This window comes from Cyprinodon tularosa, unplaced genomic scaffold, assembly GCF_016077235.1.
Source record: "Cyprinodon tularosa strain WSP-4 unplaced genomic scaffold, ASM1607723v1 ctg88, whole genome shotgun sequence".
NCBI classification, from domain to species: domain Eukaryota; kingdom Metazoa; phylum Chordata; class Actinopteri; order Cyprinodontiformes; family Cyprinodontidae; genus Cyprinodon; species Cyprinodon tularosa.
This window is the reverse complement of record NW_024039651.1, coordinates 765171-779968: the sequence shown is the minus strand read 5'-3', so window position 1 is coordinate 779968 and position 14798 is coordinate 765171. Positions and strand designations below refer to the sequence as shown.

At 42.1% G+C, this 14798-nt stretch overlaps 1 protein-coding gene across 5 annotated transcripts in view; it reads left to right on the top strand.

The window, feature by feature from the left end:
• arvcfb (ARVCF delta catenin family member b) overlaps positions 1–14798 on the top strand; it is a 386639-nt gene that overhangs the window by 78211 nt on the left and 293630 nt on the right. For all 5 annotated transcript variants that reach the window (XM_038273622.1, XM_038273620.1, XM_038273621.1 and 2 more), the window contains exon 2: positions 311–371. The gene's annotated coding sequence lies outside the window, so the exon portion shown is untranslated. The remainder of the gene's footprint in view (positions 1–310; positions 372–14798) is intronic.

Genomic DNA, 14798 nt, shown 5'->3' with positions numbered 1-14798 from the left:
TAAAATAAGAAAAAACTATTTTATCGTCTTATTTCAAGTAAATATTATCTAACTATCTTATTTTAAGAGTGAAAATACTCATTCCATTGGCAAATCATCTTATTTACCTGCTCAAATTAAGGCTAAATATACTTAATTTAAGCCATTTTTTACTTATTTCTGGATTGTTTTTGCAGTGTGCAGGTTTTCTTGTTAGGTTATTGTGGATTATAAAGGGCATATCTTGTTCATTTAGTCTTAGTTATTCTTCCTTCTTTTATTTTATCTCAATAAAAGTCAATTTTAATGAGGATGTTTTTGATTTTTGCAGGAACAGCAGCTGATTGTGACATCGCTCGGAGCTTTGTATGGGTCATTCTCATCAACCAAAGGTAGCGACATTCTTTTGTCAAACCTGTGAGGTTTTGATTAAGCTTTTCTATGACAAAAGGCTTGTTAGTGGCAGTATGTGGTTTAGCTGGTAAAAAAACACTGAAAAAGGAAGGCATTTATCAGAGAGAAATGTTTTTAGTTAGCTTCCTTTAGCTTCACATTGGTCTCTGTCAGGTCAGACTGGAGGAAAATGTTGACTGTTTTATAGCTATGATCTGAAAAAAAGACCCTGCTGTTATAATAAATATAATGAGAAAAAAAGCCTAACTAGAATTCCAGAGAAAAACAAGTTTAAAAGGTAAATTTTAAATGTTGGTACACCTCTTGAAAAATGGTCTAAGGTATTTGTAAAAAAAAAAAAAAAGAAAAGAATCAAACAACAATATAGAATAGTAAAAAATAACAAAAACCCCATGATTTTTGCACTGCATTTATATAGAAATCTGAAATTGGAAAAACAACTAGAGTTGATATGATTATAGTTGGGAAAGATATAACACTTCCCTTGATGATATTCTTTTGTACTGCAGTTAATAGAAAAACTCTTTGTAAATTGATCTGGTGTCAAAAGTCTTAAAGGATATTTGCTGAAAAGTTCAAGTTAATCCTTTTATGTCGCAAACAAGGAGTACAGTTTTCCATCACCCACAGTATAAAAGTAAAAACAGCAACTAAAGTGTAAAAACAGGATGAATGCAGTATGTACAAGTGTGTGTGTGTGTGTGTGTGTGTGTGTGTGTGTGTGTGTGTGTGTGTGTGTGTGTGTGTGTGTGTGTGTGTGTGTGTGTGTGTGCAGACCATCTATAAATAAATAAAAGAGGGAAGACAGGTCGTACACTGGAAAAGACCTTAATTACACTATCAGAGTGTCTGACCTCCCTGGCTGTGAGGCGTTCAATATGTTTAACAGAAACACTGTTTGTGTCTTGCTTCCTTTTTGCTTTTAGCTCTCTACACTTTAATTTAGCCTCTGACCAGAATGTGTCAGATGTTAGTCTTACAATAGATGCTGAATCATCTGTGTGTCTTTGTGTATTTTAACAAGAAGCTGCTTACGTTTCATTCTGGATGCTGAATTAAAACATGCCTTATTTATTGATCAGCTTAAGCAGAGGTTTTTGGTGAATTTGGTTCTTTTTTATTATGCCTTGCAGCACCGTTTATAATTACTGGTATTCCGATTAAAGATGTGTGAAAAGTATATATATAATATCCATCATTATTTTGAGTACATCTCTTCTATAAAAATACATTTTTAAAACAATGAATATACTTTATCTTGTAGTTTCTTTGAGGCACATATATATGATATAAAAATACTCTCTTTTGATCATTCGTTATAGAACTATAGAAACATTTAGGTCCAACAGATTACCCTTCATATGTCAAAAAATGGAAAGAAAATGTGGCCTAAATGTGATTATATCTACTTGCAGGGCAACAGTAAAAAGGTTTAAAACAACTGGAAGCACAGTGGAGGGTGGTACTGGGGTTGGAAATGTCTTCATGCTGTAGAACTGTAGCACAGTGGCCTCTTGGGGTCACCAAGTCTCTATGCCAACCAGCTTATTTTAAACCTTTTCACACATCTTTATAAGGACTGCTAATAAATGTGTCAGGTCATTTAAATGGCCTTTTCAGACAGGAAGGGGAACCTAATTCTTCGATTGCAGCTGATGATACTATGAATATGATAAATATTAAGTAAGTATTATTTTGCATTTCTGTATTTGCATGCCTTGAACACTTCCTATACTTACATCTTTTGTATTTCGGCACTGTCTTTAGTACCAGTGTTCTTGCTTTAAGAAGGTCTGGGAGTGATTAAAGTATTGTTCAGGAAAGTCTTTCTACCTGACTCTCATGCTGGTTACCAAGGAGACTTAGGCTGAGGTTGCACCTATTTATGGATGTTAAAGAAAAGGAAGGAAGAAAAAAAGCCCAGCAAAATAAACCACCTTTTCTCTTTAGGCACTGATTAACCAGGTTCTGACTAACAAGGGGGCTGTTATTCCTTTTCCATTCAGGTTAATCTTTTCGCTGGCAGTTAAAACAAATCATTGCCGCGGTTTGGCACCAAGAAAAGGTACTTACAAACTTTGAAACAAGTTTTAGGCTCGTACTTTTTGTTAAATGGAACTGAACTAATGTGTTGGAATTTCCTTGGAAAGCAGTAGATCAGCTGAACTGCATCCTGTCACCTCCAATAGGATTTACATCTTATCAGATGTAAGCTTTAAAACCTTAAATAAATGGAAGATTTAAAGATTTGCAAACTTTGTAAAGCCAGAGTTAACCTCCTCTTGGCCGGTTTTAGTGCACATTGAAATGGGGCTGTAGTCAAGACCTCCTGGCCTGAGACCAAGTCAAACTAAGACAAGGCAAGTCCTGCAGGGGCCGAGACTTAATTGAGACCGTTCAGAGCCCCACTTTTCATCTCACAATAAAGTATGAGAAATGTCCTTCTCAAATTAATTTAAAGATCCACATTTCCATAAAAACTACAATGTATTAAACAACCATAGCTTAAATTTCATGTTCTCTATTTTATACTATTTACTAAAGTAGTCTTCTCTTCTGTTGTTTATTAACATATAATATAAAATTTAAATAATATAATTTTTTTTTCAAGTCGTGCCTAAAAATTTGTATTTTAAATAAATGTTTGCTTTCCTTTTAAAAGCACAAAATAAGTCAGTTGTGGATCACATCACAAACCTTAAGTATTATGACTGAACTTCATGTAATAAGAATTACTTTTATTTGTAATGAGAAATAGAAAAAACCCTGATGTCTTCATAATATGGCCATAAAGCAAAATATGTCATTCAAAGTGGCGAATAGTCCAAATACAGGTATATGATTAAAATATTCTTCATTTATTACAGTTATAGTTTCACTAATCTGACATTGAAATTTTATTTTTCCAAATTTGAATATTACCTATTTATATAATTGAGTTTGTGGCACCTCTGACTTTCCATCCATCCTAAAAGTCCAGTTTGTGCTATTTTGAGGCTTCTTCTTGTGTTAAATGTTTAGATACTCAATTCGGACTAGAGCTTAATGAAAAGAGCGCCGCATTTGAACGATACCTGATCAGTCCTACGGTAATTCTAACTTCTTCTAGCAAAGATACACAAAAAACCTTCTTAGTATATATGCAAATCAGAACAGAGGCACAGAGAGGGGACTGTCTGTAAGTGAAAGTATTGGTAGGCTGTGAGGGCCTTTAAGGTCTTCACCTCTGGCCTAGAATCAATCAGAAGCACTAACCTACATTCAAAAACTAAACTCTAATTTTCTTCTTTCCAACTGTATTTATTAAAAATCAATTTTCTTAATTTTGTAGCGTTTCTCTTGGCTGTGCTGCTTCCATTACATTTATGTGGTTGTTATTTTTTTGTCCCATCAGTCCCTTTCAACCTCTGTGCATTGCTATGTTAGTCAAATCTTCCCCTTTAGAATCAGCAGTGCTGTCTGATCAATATTCGTGAGGAACGTTTTCTTCAAACAATCAGATTTCACATTTGCCCACCTTGGCCAGCTAGAGGGCCCAACCAAAAATCAGCATTTTCTGTCCTCTGATTGGTCAGTTAGAGCAAAACATTTACAGCCAAGTTACGCTAGCAACAATCTGCACACTGCAAAAAAAGGAAATCGAAATTAGTTATTTCTGCTTGAAATAAGGGCATTATTTCTTGAATTGAGTTGGTAGGTGAGACACTTTGCCAATGGAATAAGACAATTTACATTTAAAATAAGAAAAAAAAAACAATGCATTGTCTTATTTGTAGTGCATATTATCAAATTATTTTATTTTAAGAGTAGAGATAATTATTCCATTGGCAAATCATCTTATTTACCTGCTAAAATTAAGGGTAAATACACTTAATTTAAGAAATGTTTAATTATTTCTAGATTTTTGCCTTGTATTTTTGATTCACTCTTTTTTCTGGCCTCAATGGCCGATACCGATACCTGTGATCACTCATTAAATCTACAAGAAACTCACCTCTGCCTCCCTGCCTCTGCATTTGGGTCCTCAAACCTCAACATAACCCTGACAGTAGGTGCATGTCCACTGTGAGAAACATAATGTAAAAAAAAATCCAGTAAGGAGAATATATGATTTTTTAACTATTAATTTGTATGATACAACTGCAATGTTAATTTTTGGTACAGTAGCCTTTGTTTACAATTACAGAGGTGAAACGTTTCCTGTAGTTTTTCACCAGGTTTGCACACACAGCAGGAGGGATTTTGGCCCACTGCTCAACAGAGATCTTCTCTAGATTGTTCAGTTTTCTGGGCTGTTACTGAGAAACACAGAGTTTGAGCTCCCTAAAAAGATTATCTATTGGGTTTAGGTCTGGAGACTGGCTAAGCCGTGCCAGAACCTTGATCTGCTTCTTACTAAGCCATTCCTTGGTTATCCTGGCTGTGTACTTTGGGTCATTGACATGTTGGAAGACCCAGCACCCGTTCACAACACATGTAATCTCAAGGCACTTTATAGATGCAAGCCAGACCATACAGTCACATTGATTCAAAGTTTTCTATCTAAGGAAAACCAGTTGATTGCATTGATTGCATCACTGACTTGAAGGCAATCCCTCACACTAAGCATGCTTGTAGTGACAGTGGAGAAGTAAAACTCCCTTATAACAGGACGAAACCTTCAGCAGAACCAGGCTCAGTAGGAGGGGCCACTTGCAGGGGCCTCAGCAGAATCCCAACTCATCCATTCGCTTGGATGACTAAGCTAGAAAAGGCTTAGAGTGGTCCTTCCCTGGTGGTGGAATAAGCCAGAGGGTGAGTAACATAATAATAATCTGAGAATGAGGGAGGAGATGGGCTGGAGGTGGGTGAAACTTCACTTGCATCCAGGAGAGAGAAGCTAGGGCAGGAGCTAAATAAAAGGAATCTTGAAAAATGATTGGTGTTGGAGGTGCGGCCCCCAAGTTGATTGGCCGGAGATGAGAAGGGGACATTGCAAGTGGTTCAGGTGCAGCTGATAAGAGTTTCCCAGATTGAATTTACGCGTAAGATTCATTCCCTCGAGTAGCGTTGTGTTATAAGCTTGGGTCTCTGCTAGTCACACCCCCTGGAGGTGGTGGGGAAAAAGCTGCACGGCATAAAAAAGCTGTAGACGTCTTTTCTGCATGTCTAATTTCCACTCGGAATATACACATCTGTGTAAGGTGTAAACATTCACTCCAGAGACTCTTTCCAGCGAGCTGAATATCACATTAATATTCAAAGAGGACATTTATGACACTTTGGATGCAATAAGCAGCATTTTTTATATTCAAAACAGTCCTTAAGAAACTGAGCATGTGATGATATGTTTTCAATATAAAAACATCATCCAAATCTCTATTATGCATCACCTCTCTTGTTTTATACTTAATTATACAAGCAGAAACATAACAATCTGTTTCACTGGTGACCGGTTCACGACAGGATCATAATGTCTTTATTTCAAACAGATGAGATTTTGAACAGCAGATTTTTTAAACTGTCTTTGTCTCATTTTACATTTAAGAGAATCGCCTCTACATTTTTACATTAGGCTTTTCCTGCTCAGAATTCCTGCTTAATGTACATAAGGTTCAATTTGAAATACAGCTTTAAATGCAGGGCAGCAGGGGTCAAGTGCATCAATATAGGGACAGAACTGTTTTCCATTCCCTCTAATATCAAGGTCGGCTTGTTCTTAAATCCTTAGCTCTAAAATGTCATTGGTTTAATTAATTCTCCAGAAACCCTCTTAGGAAAGCCCTTTTAATAGTCGGAGAATGCCTTTTAATCAACTGGCAAGGGGCCAATTATGGCTGACGGTCACTGTGTGAACATACAGTGTGAGGACTAAACTGACCTCTCAAGGTCTGAGCTCCGGGATAAAAATTCACATGTTCTGAACTGAACTTAAAAAACGAACAGCCAACCATTAAGTGAAAAAGCAATTTCTATATATAAAGTTAAATGTGCTCTCCTGTGAATAATTGTCATAAACTATGATTCTGGTTCCACCAACTATAACCTGACTTTATTTATCACTTAAAAAGAGCCTATATTATAATTTTTTTTTTTTTTTTTTTTTTTTTTTTTTTTGTGTGGGTGGGGGTGTGGGGGGGGGGGGATCGGGGCTTGGAGTGGGGCTCGGGATTTGCGCTTAGCTGTGTTGTGTGGCTTTCTTCTTCTTCGGATTGGTGCTGTGGGACCGGTGTTGGGGGGGAGTCGTTCGGGGGCCAGGGTCGGGGTGGGGGTGCTGGCGCCGGTGCCGGGGGTTTTTGGGCATTGCCCGGCCCTACTGCGGGGTGGGTCTGGGGTGGCTCCTTGGGTCTGGGATCCCTGGGGCGCATTGCCCTTGGGCGGGATCCCCGGTGGGGGTTCGGGGGTTCGGGTTCTGTGGGGAGTGCTGCTTGGTTTCTGGGCCGGTGTACGCCCGGCTGTCTGTCCCTGCTGCCACGGCCTCTGGTGTGCCGGGGTGCCTCGGGGCCTGCTGGGCTGGGGGGGGGCATGGACATTAACACCTATGGCAAGTGCTTACCCCCTCACGGGTTTGCACTCTGTAAGTGGGGGAAGGGGAGGGAGGGGGAGTAGGTATGATCTCGGCCTGGATGTCTTCTGTCGCTTGTGTGGTGAGTAGCTTGATTGTTATTGTAGGGGAGGGATTACATCTCCGGAGGGGGGGTGGGGGGTGGTGATAGAGGGAAGAAGATCTTTGAAGGGCTTTGGGTCTGGCTCCCTGTCTTGGTCCTGGTCCGTGCTGCCCCCTGGTGGGGCTTCGTCCGGGGTGGGGGCTCTGCGTGTTGCGCGTTGGCTGGCCGGCTGGGGTTGTCCCTCCCCTTATTCATTTATTTATTTATTATTATTATTTTTTTCTTATCTTCCTTTTATATTTTTTTATTTTTTTTTATTTTTTTATTTTTTATTTTTTATTTTTTTATTATTTTTTCTTTTAATTTAATTTATTTATTTATTTATTTATTTTTTTTATTTTATTTTATTTTTTTTTATTTATCTACTTATTTATTTATTTTTTATTATTATTATTATTTTTTTGGATGGACAGGACGGGGGGGGGGTGGTGGTGTCGGCTCCGTGCCCGGCTGGCTGGTGGGTCCTGCTGCCGGTCCCGTGCCCCCGGGCTGTGGTGGTGAAACTGGTGGGGCCCCCTTATCTGGGGGGGCTCTCGGGGAACGGGGGTGCCTATTGGAGTCAGTGGGGGAGCTGGCTCCCTGGGAGTGCAGCAAGCACCCCAGTCCTTTGCTCCCCATCCCCGAAATCCTCCCTCTGCCTGCTCCATCACTCGGCCACACATGTAGGTTTTTGGGGAGGGTTACTGGAGGGCCACACCTTCTGATGACGTCCCCCACCCCAATTTTATTTTGCATTTTAGACACTTCCATCTACATCATTTTCACAACACACATCTATGTAGGGCATTTTCGGGGGGTGGGGGTGAGGGCCACCGGGGGGGGGGGCTTATTTTATGGGCCTCACCACGGTCGGCCTCCTCCATCCCCTCTCGCATCTAGACATTGAGGGTTGAGGGTTGTCGAAGGGGGGGGGGGTGTGCTGGCACCGTCTATCTCCTGGAGGGGGGGTGGAGTGTGCCGGACACCCCCTCTTGGTACTCCCAGTTTTAATTGCATCTGAGAGCAACACGCAACAACACCGCATTCGAGCGGGCGCAGTGAGGATCGGGGTCTTCTCACACCCCTGTTCTCCGGCTGCCGCCTGGAGTCTGGGGCCTGGAGGAAGAGCGGGCCACCTGGTCCGTGGTTTTGGCTGGGGCTGGCTGCGGGGCCTAGGTGGCCTGCTGGTGGCGGGGCTGTCACCTCTGCTCTCCCCAAAGAAGGTTGGATGGAGAGGCATGAAGTGCCTGGTTGAAGTTTTTTTTTTTTTTCTCTTTCTTTTCGGGGGGGGGGGGGGGGGGGGGGGGCGGTTCTGGTTGGGTGGCCGGCGCGGGATGGGTGGGCCCCGGTCCCGGGGGGGGCTCTTGCTGGGGGTGGTACGGTCCGTGTGCGGGGTGGGGGGCCGGGCTTGAAGCAGGAAAGAGATGGGTTGGTGTGGCGGTGTCGCCGCTCCCCTCCCCTCACATCCGGATTTTAGGTTCACTTATGGGGTCATCCGATAGTCCCGGGACCGACCACCGGTGTCACCGGGTTTTTGGTCCTGGTATTATTGGATGTGAGTGTTATGTGTGAATGTGTGTCCGCGTTGTTATTTTCTTTATTTATTATTATTATTATTTTATTCAATTTTTTTTTTTTTTTTTCTGTGGTACGAGTGGGGGCACTAGGGAGGGAAGGCATGATTGAGATGGTGTGTTTTTTTTTTTTTTTTCCAGGTTGGGGTCTCAACCGCACCCTCTCCCAAATACATCTCAAGTCTCCGCTAAGTGCGGAGCCCATTCCCCCCGTCCTGCTCTCCCTCCGCTGGCTGGCGTCGGGGCTCACCGGTGCACTGGTGGAGCTGGGGGTGGATACCCGGGGGACTGCTGGCTCATTCCTGGCGGCCTCTCCGCTGGCCCCGGCCGGCCGGGGCTTTGCTGGGGCTCCTGTCTGGGGATGGGGTGCCCTTGGGGCCTCGGATCCCTGGGGCCTGGGACTGGATCCGCTTCGGGGTGGGGCTGGGTGTTGTTCGGGGATTTTCGGGGTCGGTGCCGGTGCCTTCCGGTTCTGTGGTATCGGTTCGGGGGGGGGGAGCTGCGCGGCATGGTGGGGTGCGGGTCTTGGGTCCTGTTTTGGGCTCCGGTTTTTCCGCTCGCACTTCTCCTCTTGCCTATTTATTTTAATTGTAATTATTAATTAATTTATTTATTTACCTATTTATTTATGTTTTTTTTTTTTTTTTTTTTTTTTTTTCTCTTCCTCGGTGGGGGGGAGCGGTTGCGGGCGGGTCGGTGTCTGGTGTCCGCTGTCGCATTGTGGGGGCTCCTTTTTTTTTTTTTTTTTTTTTTCTTTGGGGGGTTTGGCATGTCTGTTTTCTCTGGGGGCGGGCGGGCCTGCTGGGTGGGGGTCCTGCTGGCGGCGCGCCGCTGGTGTGTGGGGGTCCGGGCGGCTCCGGCGGAGGTAGTGTTGGGGGGCCGGTCTGGGCGGGCTGGCTGCGCTGGCTGGGTATTCGGGTGGGTTTTCCCTCCTGGAGGCATGGCGGGGCTGCTCTGTTCCCGCTGATCGCGGCGGGTGGGGCTGCGGGGCGGGTGGGGGCCTGGAGTGGCTATGGCCGGCGCGTGGTGGGGGGGCCGGGGCGGCGGAGCTGCTCTGGCGGCGTGTCAGGGCCTGGTGCGGGCTGCGGGGTGGGCGGCGGACGTGGCTGGGCTGCTTTGGCTTCGTCCGGTGGGGGGGGCGGCGCGGTTCGCTCCGCTCTGGCTTTGTGCTGCCCCTCGGGCTGCTGGAGGGGGTGGTTGCGCCGGCTGCGGTCTGCTCTTCTTGCGGTTTTGCGCCGGGCGGCTTTTCTGCTCTCGGGCTGATTCTGTGCGCGGTGTGTTTCGTTGCGCACTGTTGGCATCGGTCTTGGTGGGGTGGGGCTGCGCTTTTGGCCGGGGGGGGCGTTTTGGGGGGGTCCCGCGGCGCTCGTGGCCGGTTCGCGGCGGATGCGCGTGGGCCCCGGCCGGGGGCGGGGCCGCCTGAGTGTTTTCCTGGGTGGTGCGGTCGCGGTGGGTGTTGCGGCCGGTCGCCGGGGCTTGGTGCGGGGGGGGCGGGGCGTGTTTCGGTGCTCTGTGGGGCTGGGGCGTTTCGGTCGGCGCTGTGGGGGGGCTGGTGTTCGGTGCCCGGCCCTACTTCAGGGTGGCCGGCTGCCGGCGGGGCCCGCGGACTCGTCCCCGCGGCTCCCCGGGGCGCCGGCATGGCGGTGGCTGGGGGGCTTCTTCGTGGCTGTCTCTCCTCCTGCCTTGGTGGGGTCTGGTTTCCGGGGCTGGCCCCGCCTTGGTGCCTTCGCTTCTGGGGTCCCCTTGGGCGCCTGGGGCTTTGGGTCTCCCGGCGCTGGACTCAGTGCTCTGGGGGGTGTGCCTCTCCGGCTCTCCACAACCACTATTGAGCATTTTTTTCTATGGTTAAAACTTTACATGCACAAGTTCACCCTCACAAACAACTACAGGTGCTAGGCTTCAGGTACTTAGAGATTCACTTCCAAACAGAAACCCCACATTCATATCTTCAGGTAACACAGAGTACATGTCAGACTAAATAATATTACTTTAGCGATAGTTTCAAGGTGTTTGCTTTATTGTATATCTCGTACCATGTTTTTTGGTTGTGCTGTTCTTTTTTCTTTTCTTTTTTTTTTTTTTTCTTTCTCCATCTCATTACAGGTGTTGAAGCAGACTGAAAATGTTTTGTCATTGTCTCCTTCCTATCTCCTCTTTCTTTCATCTTTTGTCCTGTTTTTTTCTTTTTCTTTTTCCTTCTTCTTCTTCTGTTTTTCTGCTCTACTTACATTGAACTGTAAAACTCCCTGCATAATTATAATAAAGCAATTTATATACATGAAACAAGTGGAGCAGTATGGCAATTGCGATACCGCTACACTTGTGAAAGTAAAATCTGTTGGGCTCCTTTTGGCATCAAGATAATTATTCTTATTGCCACCTTGCCAGACAGGACACTGTTAAAAAAAAAACAAAAAACAAAAAAAAAAAGAGCCTGTTAGACAATAAAAAGTAGCCTAACAGATGAAAAACAAAACAACAAAAGAAAGCAAACAATCATATGGTGCTATCAAAAAATAACTGAACAGCAAATGAAATAAAAGAGTTAGTTTTAAGGCACAGACAAAATTACTCCTGAGACACATTAACAGCTCCCAGAAACTCAAGTTTCAAACTTGGAGCAATAACTTTTTCTAAATAGACTACCATACCTTAGCGGCTGATTTTTTTCATAATCCCTTTAAATAGAACCCAATGTTCTACTAGATTTTACCCCATATTTATTTATTGTGCACTGTATTGAACCTTTCATATCAATGCCTTTTGCACCATGACATTAAACTGGTTTTCTTTTCTCCTACAATTGAATGCCCAGTATATACTTTTGTATAGACTCTGCTTATACAACACTTGTTTACGTCTAAGTTGCACAATTAAGAAATAATGCTTCAACAATTACACTGGTGACCCAAACAAATAAGAGGCGTTACCTTACATTGGCTAAAAACCCTCTTATGATCCCAAGACTTCACAAAATTTGTGTAATAAAGTTAAAATTTGAGTTTTTGGCTGTTACTACAGCTGTTATTTCTTGTTAGAACTAATGCAGGGTTATCGCAGGTTTATGATAAAAAAAAGAAAAGAAAAGAATATGGTGGAGGTGATGTGATGTTTGGGGGATTGCTTTGCCACGTCAGGACCTGCAGAACTTTCTATAACTGATGGAGATATAAATTCTTCTCTCCACCAAAAAATCCTGATGGAAAATCTTCCTCTTCTGTTACCCAACACTAGAGTGAACCAAAGCAGATCAGCAGATCAGTCTCCTAATGGTGCAAAATAAACAAAATGAAGGGTTCAAAATCCTATAAAATTATAATTGTCCAATAATCCTATAATCCTATAATTGTAGGATCAATTATTCACGTTTTACACAATACTGCACAGATATTTTTTATAAAGTCAGAAAAGTCTCAATTCAGTTGTTAGCTGGTTGATATTGGATGCTATAGATGACACAGTTGTTAGCTGGCGGGGGAGGATTACTTTTTCACAAAGATGGTTTGGATAGCTTTTTTTCCTTCATAATCGAAATAAGAATTATTTAATCAGGATAACTTTGATATCAAATCTGTTCAATGTTAAAAACTGCTGAAACTTTATTTTGAAAGTCTTTTTAAACAACTGCATTTTGACTCATAAAATCAATGTTTGTGATGTAAACCTAAGAGAATGCTCCCCCAGTGGTTCTGAATGTGCAGAGATTGTGTTATCACCTTACTAGTTTATGGAGAAGCCAGAACAGTATTGATCAGTGTTTATCATGAAGCATACTAATGTATATTAACTACGTACATTTCTTGGCCTGTTTGGTTTCCTTTTCAGAGGAAATACTTTCAAGGAGTGAATTTGTAGCCCAAATAACATGCCATTCATTAAGCCTGAGGGATTGTTTCTTATTACATCATTCATTTGCTTCTGAAATTAGACAAATACTGTTTACTGTTCATTTTTGCTTATTTAATGCCAAAAAAACCTAGAAGCTACTTTTTATAATTTCATACATTCAAGTTCATTTAAACCAAGGGACAGGAGCTTTTTATACTCTACCAACCCCAATTAGACACCAGAATTAACAAAATGTGTTTTTTTTTTTAGCTTTAGTCCTCAGCCGAATGTGATATCATTTTAAGAAATTAAATATTGTAATGATAAACCCTTTCAAAATCTTCATATCTCAATTTACAAATGGAAAGACTGGAGTCATTAACATATTTATGACCATGGTGTTTCACACAGAATCTATTTTTCAACATTTCGTCTGTTGGAAAGCATCTAAAAGGGGTCAGTGTAAAATATTATATTTGTAAAGTCTGTCTTAACTGTGGTCGGTGTAAAGCTCACCTTAGCTTGTTCAACTGTATTGCCAATTAAAGTTAAACTGTGATCAGAATAAATTTTCTTTATGCCTTTTAGTGAGAAACAGAAAAACTTTGGCAGCAAAATGCAATTAGATCTTGCTTGGGCATCTTTGATTTCTCAGAGGTTTTTTTAAGAGTCCTCTTCTGTACAAACCCCCTCATGAAGACCAAGGGATGTAGAGAATTTTAAAGCAGGACTGGGTTATAACAAAGAAGCTTAAAGGTATTGTGGAGGACTTTTTAAATGAGTCACCCTCCCCACTTTAAAAAAAATGTCCACGTGAGAACATGCACAAGCCCGTTTCTCCTTGTGCACACTGTTTAAAATGTGCTGCTCTCATAGCTCATACAAGCTTACTGTGTCCACATATAGCAGGGACCAAATAATGGCAATAATAGCAAACTCAGTTAACTGACCGCTTGGACAGTAAAATCCCATAATGCTTTGCGAGGACAGCTCTCTGCGCAAAGCATTCTGGGATAAATCTGGCTCTTCTGAGGCCTTTCTGTTCTTCTCATTTACTTCGTTGACACTTTCTCTCTTATGACCCTCGGCCATTTTCAAAGCAGTGAGAAAGGTGAGCTTCAATGACACCGTAGCTCACCACAGATTTACGCCTGAAAGTGTGCATGCACAGAAAAAGATAGGTAACGGGGTAAGCATGTAGGATGGCCTTACGTAAACATACCACCAGAATGACTGACAATTAGGAGGACCAATTATTTAGATGATCCACCTGCAAATAATAGGTCATTCTCTCTACCTTTAACCTAGAATAAATCAGATTTAGATTTTAAATTCATTTTTTACCAAACTAAAGAAGCACTATGGTGGTTCGGTGTTTTGGTTTTGTTTTTCATTTAAGTTGAGGACTTCAGTGGATTTCTTTATTATCGTTTTAAATCTTTTGCAATCATAGCCTTTGTGTCTTTTTTATAATTTTATTACTGCCTTACAATGTTATTAACATATTTGCATTTATTTTTTTAGATCAGTGGGAAGGGCATTCCTCTTGTCTTGTAGTTCTTTTGCATCTACATAATTCTGCTGCGTTTGTGGTAATTATTTCCCTTAGATTGTCTATTTGTGTAATTCCACAGCTGTTCCTAATCCCATGACTGCCTCACTATCTGTTCTTTATCTAACTGTTTTTTGAGTTTTCTCTTTTAATCATCAAATCTCCATGATGGTCATTTCAAGTCTATGTTTGCATTTCAGTTTTTGTCTTAGCAGGTTAAATCGATACTTAACAAAATTTTTTATTAGAAGTTAGGATGTCTTAGATAATTTACCAATGTCACTTATCAGATAAAATATCTTTATAGCAACCAACCCTTTCTATTGTAGCTAGACATGTTTTCGCCTGTAATTCTGGTTAATAATCTTGGGTGATGAGTTCCAATTGTTTGAGGTTGGAAACCCCCATCTGTGAATTCCTTTACAGATTCTCTATCAGATTGACACGAGCACTCTGCCTGGGCCCTGTTGATAGAGTTATAACATTACTTTTAACTTAAATCTGCCAGGGGTATGAATCATTTTGGGTTAAGGTGTTTATCCTAAGCTTTGAACATCTTACACGCACAGTTCAATCCAACCATATCCAACCAATTTCAACCAAAAGCGGCAATGCAGGCTTTCAACCAGTCTTGACCCCAGGCTGACATCCAATATAAAAATGAAGCATCTATATGTGGAAAAATTAGTTATTTCAAACAAAGAATATTTCATTCAAGTTTTTGCTGTGTTAAAACATCTAAAATTCCTCTTTAAAGTTGAATAAAACCCAAAAGCAAAAACACATTTTTGTACCCTGCCATGCTTTCAAACATTACTTATATGC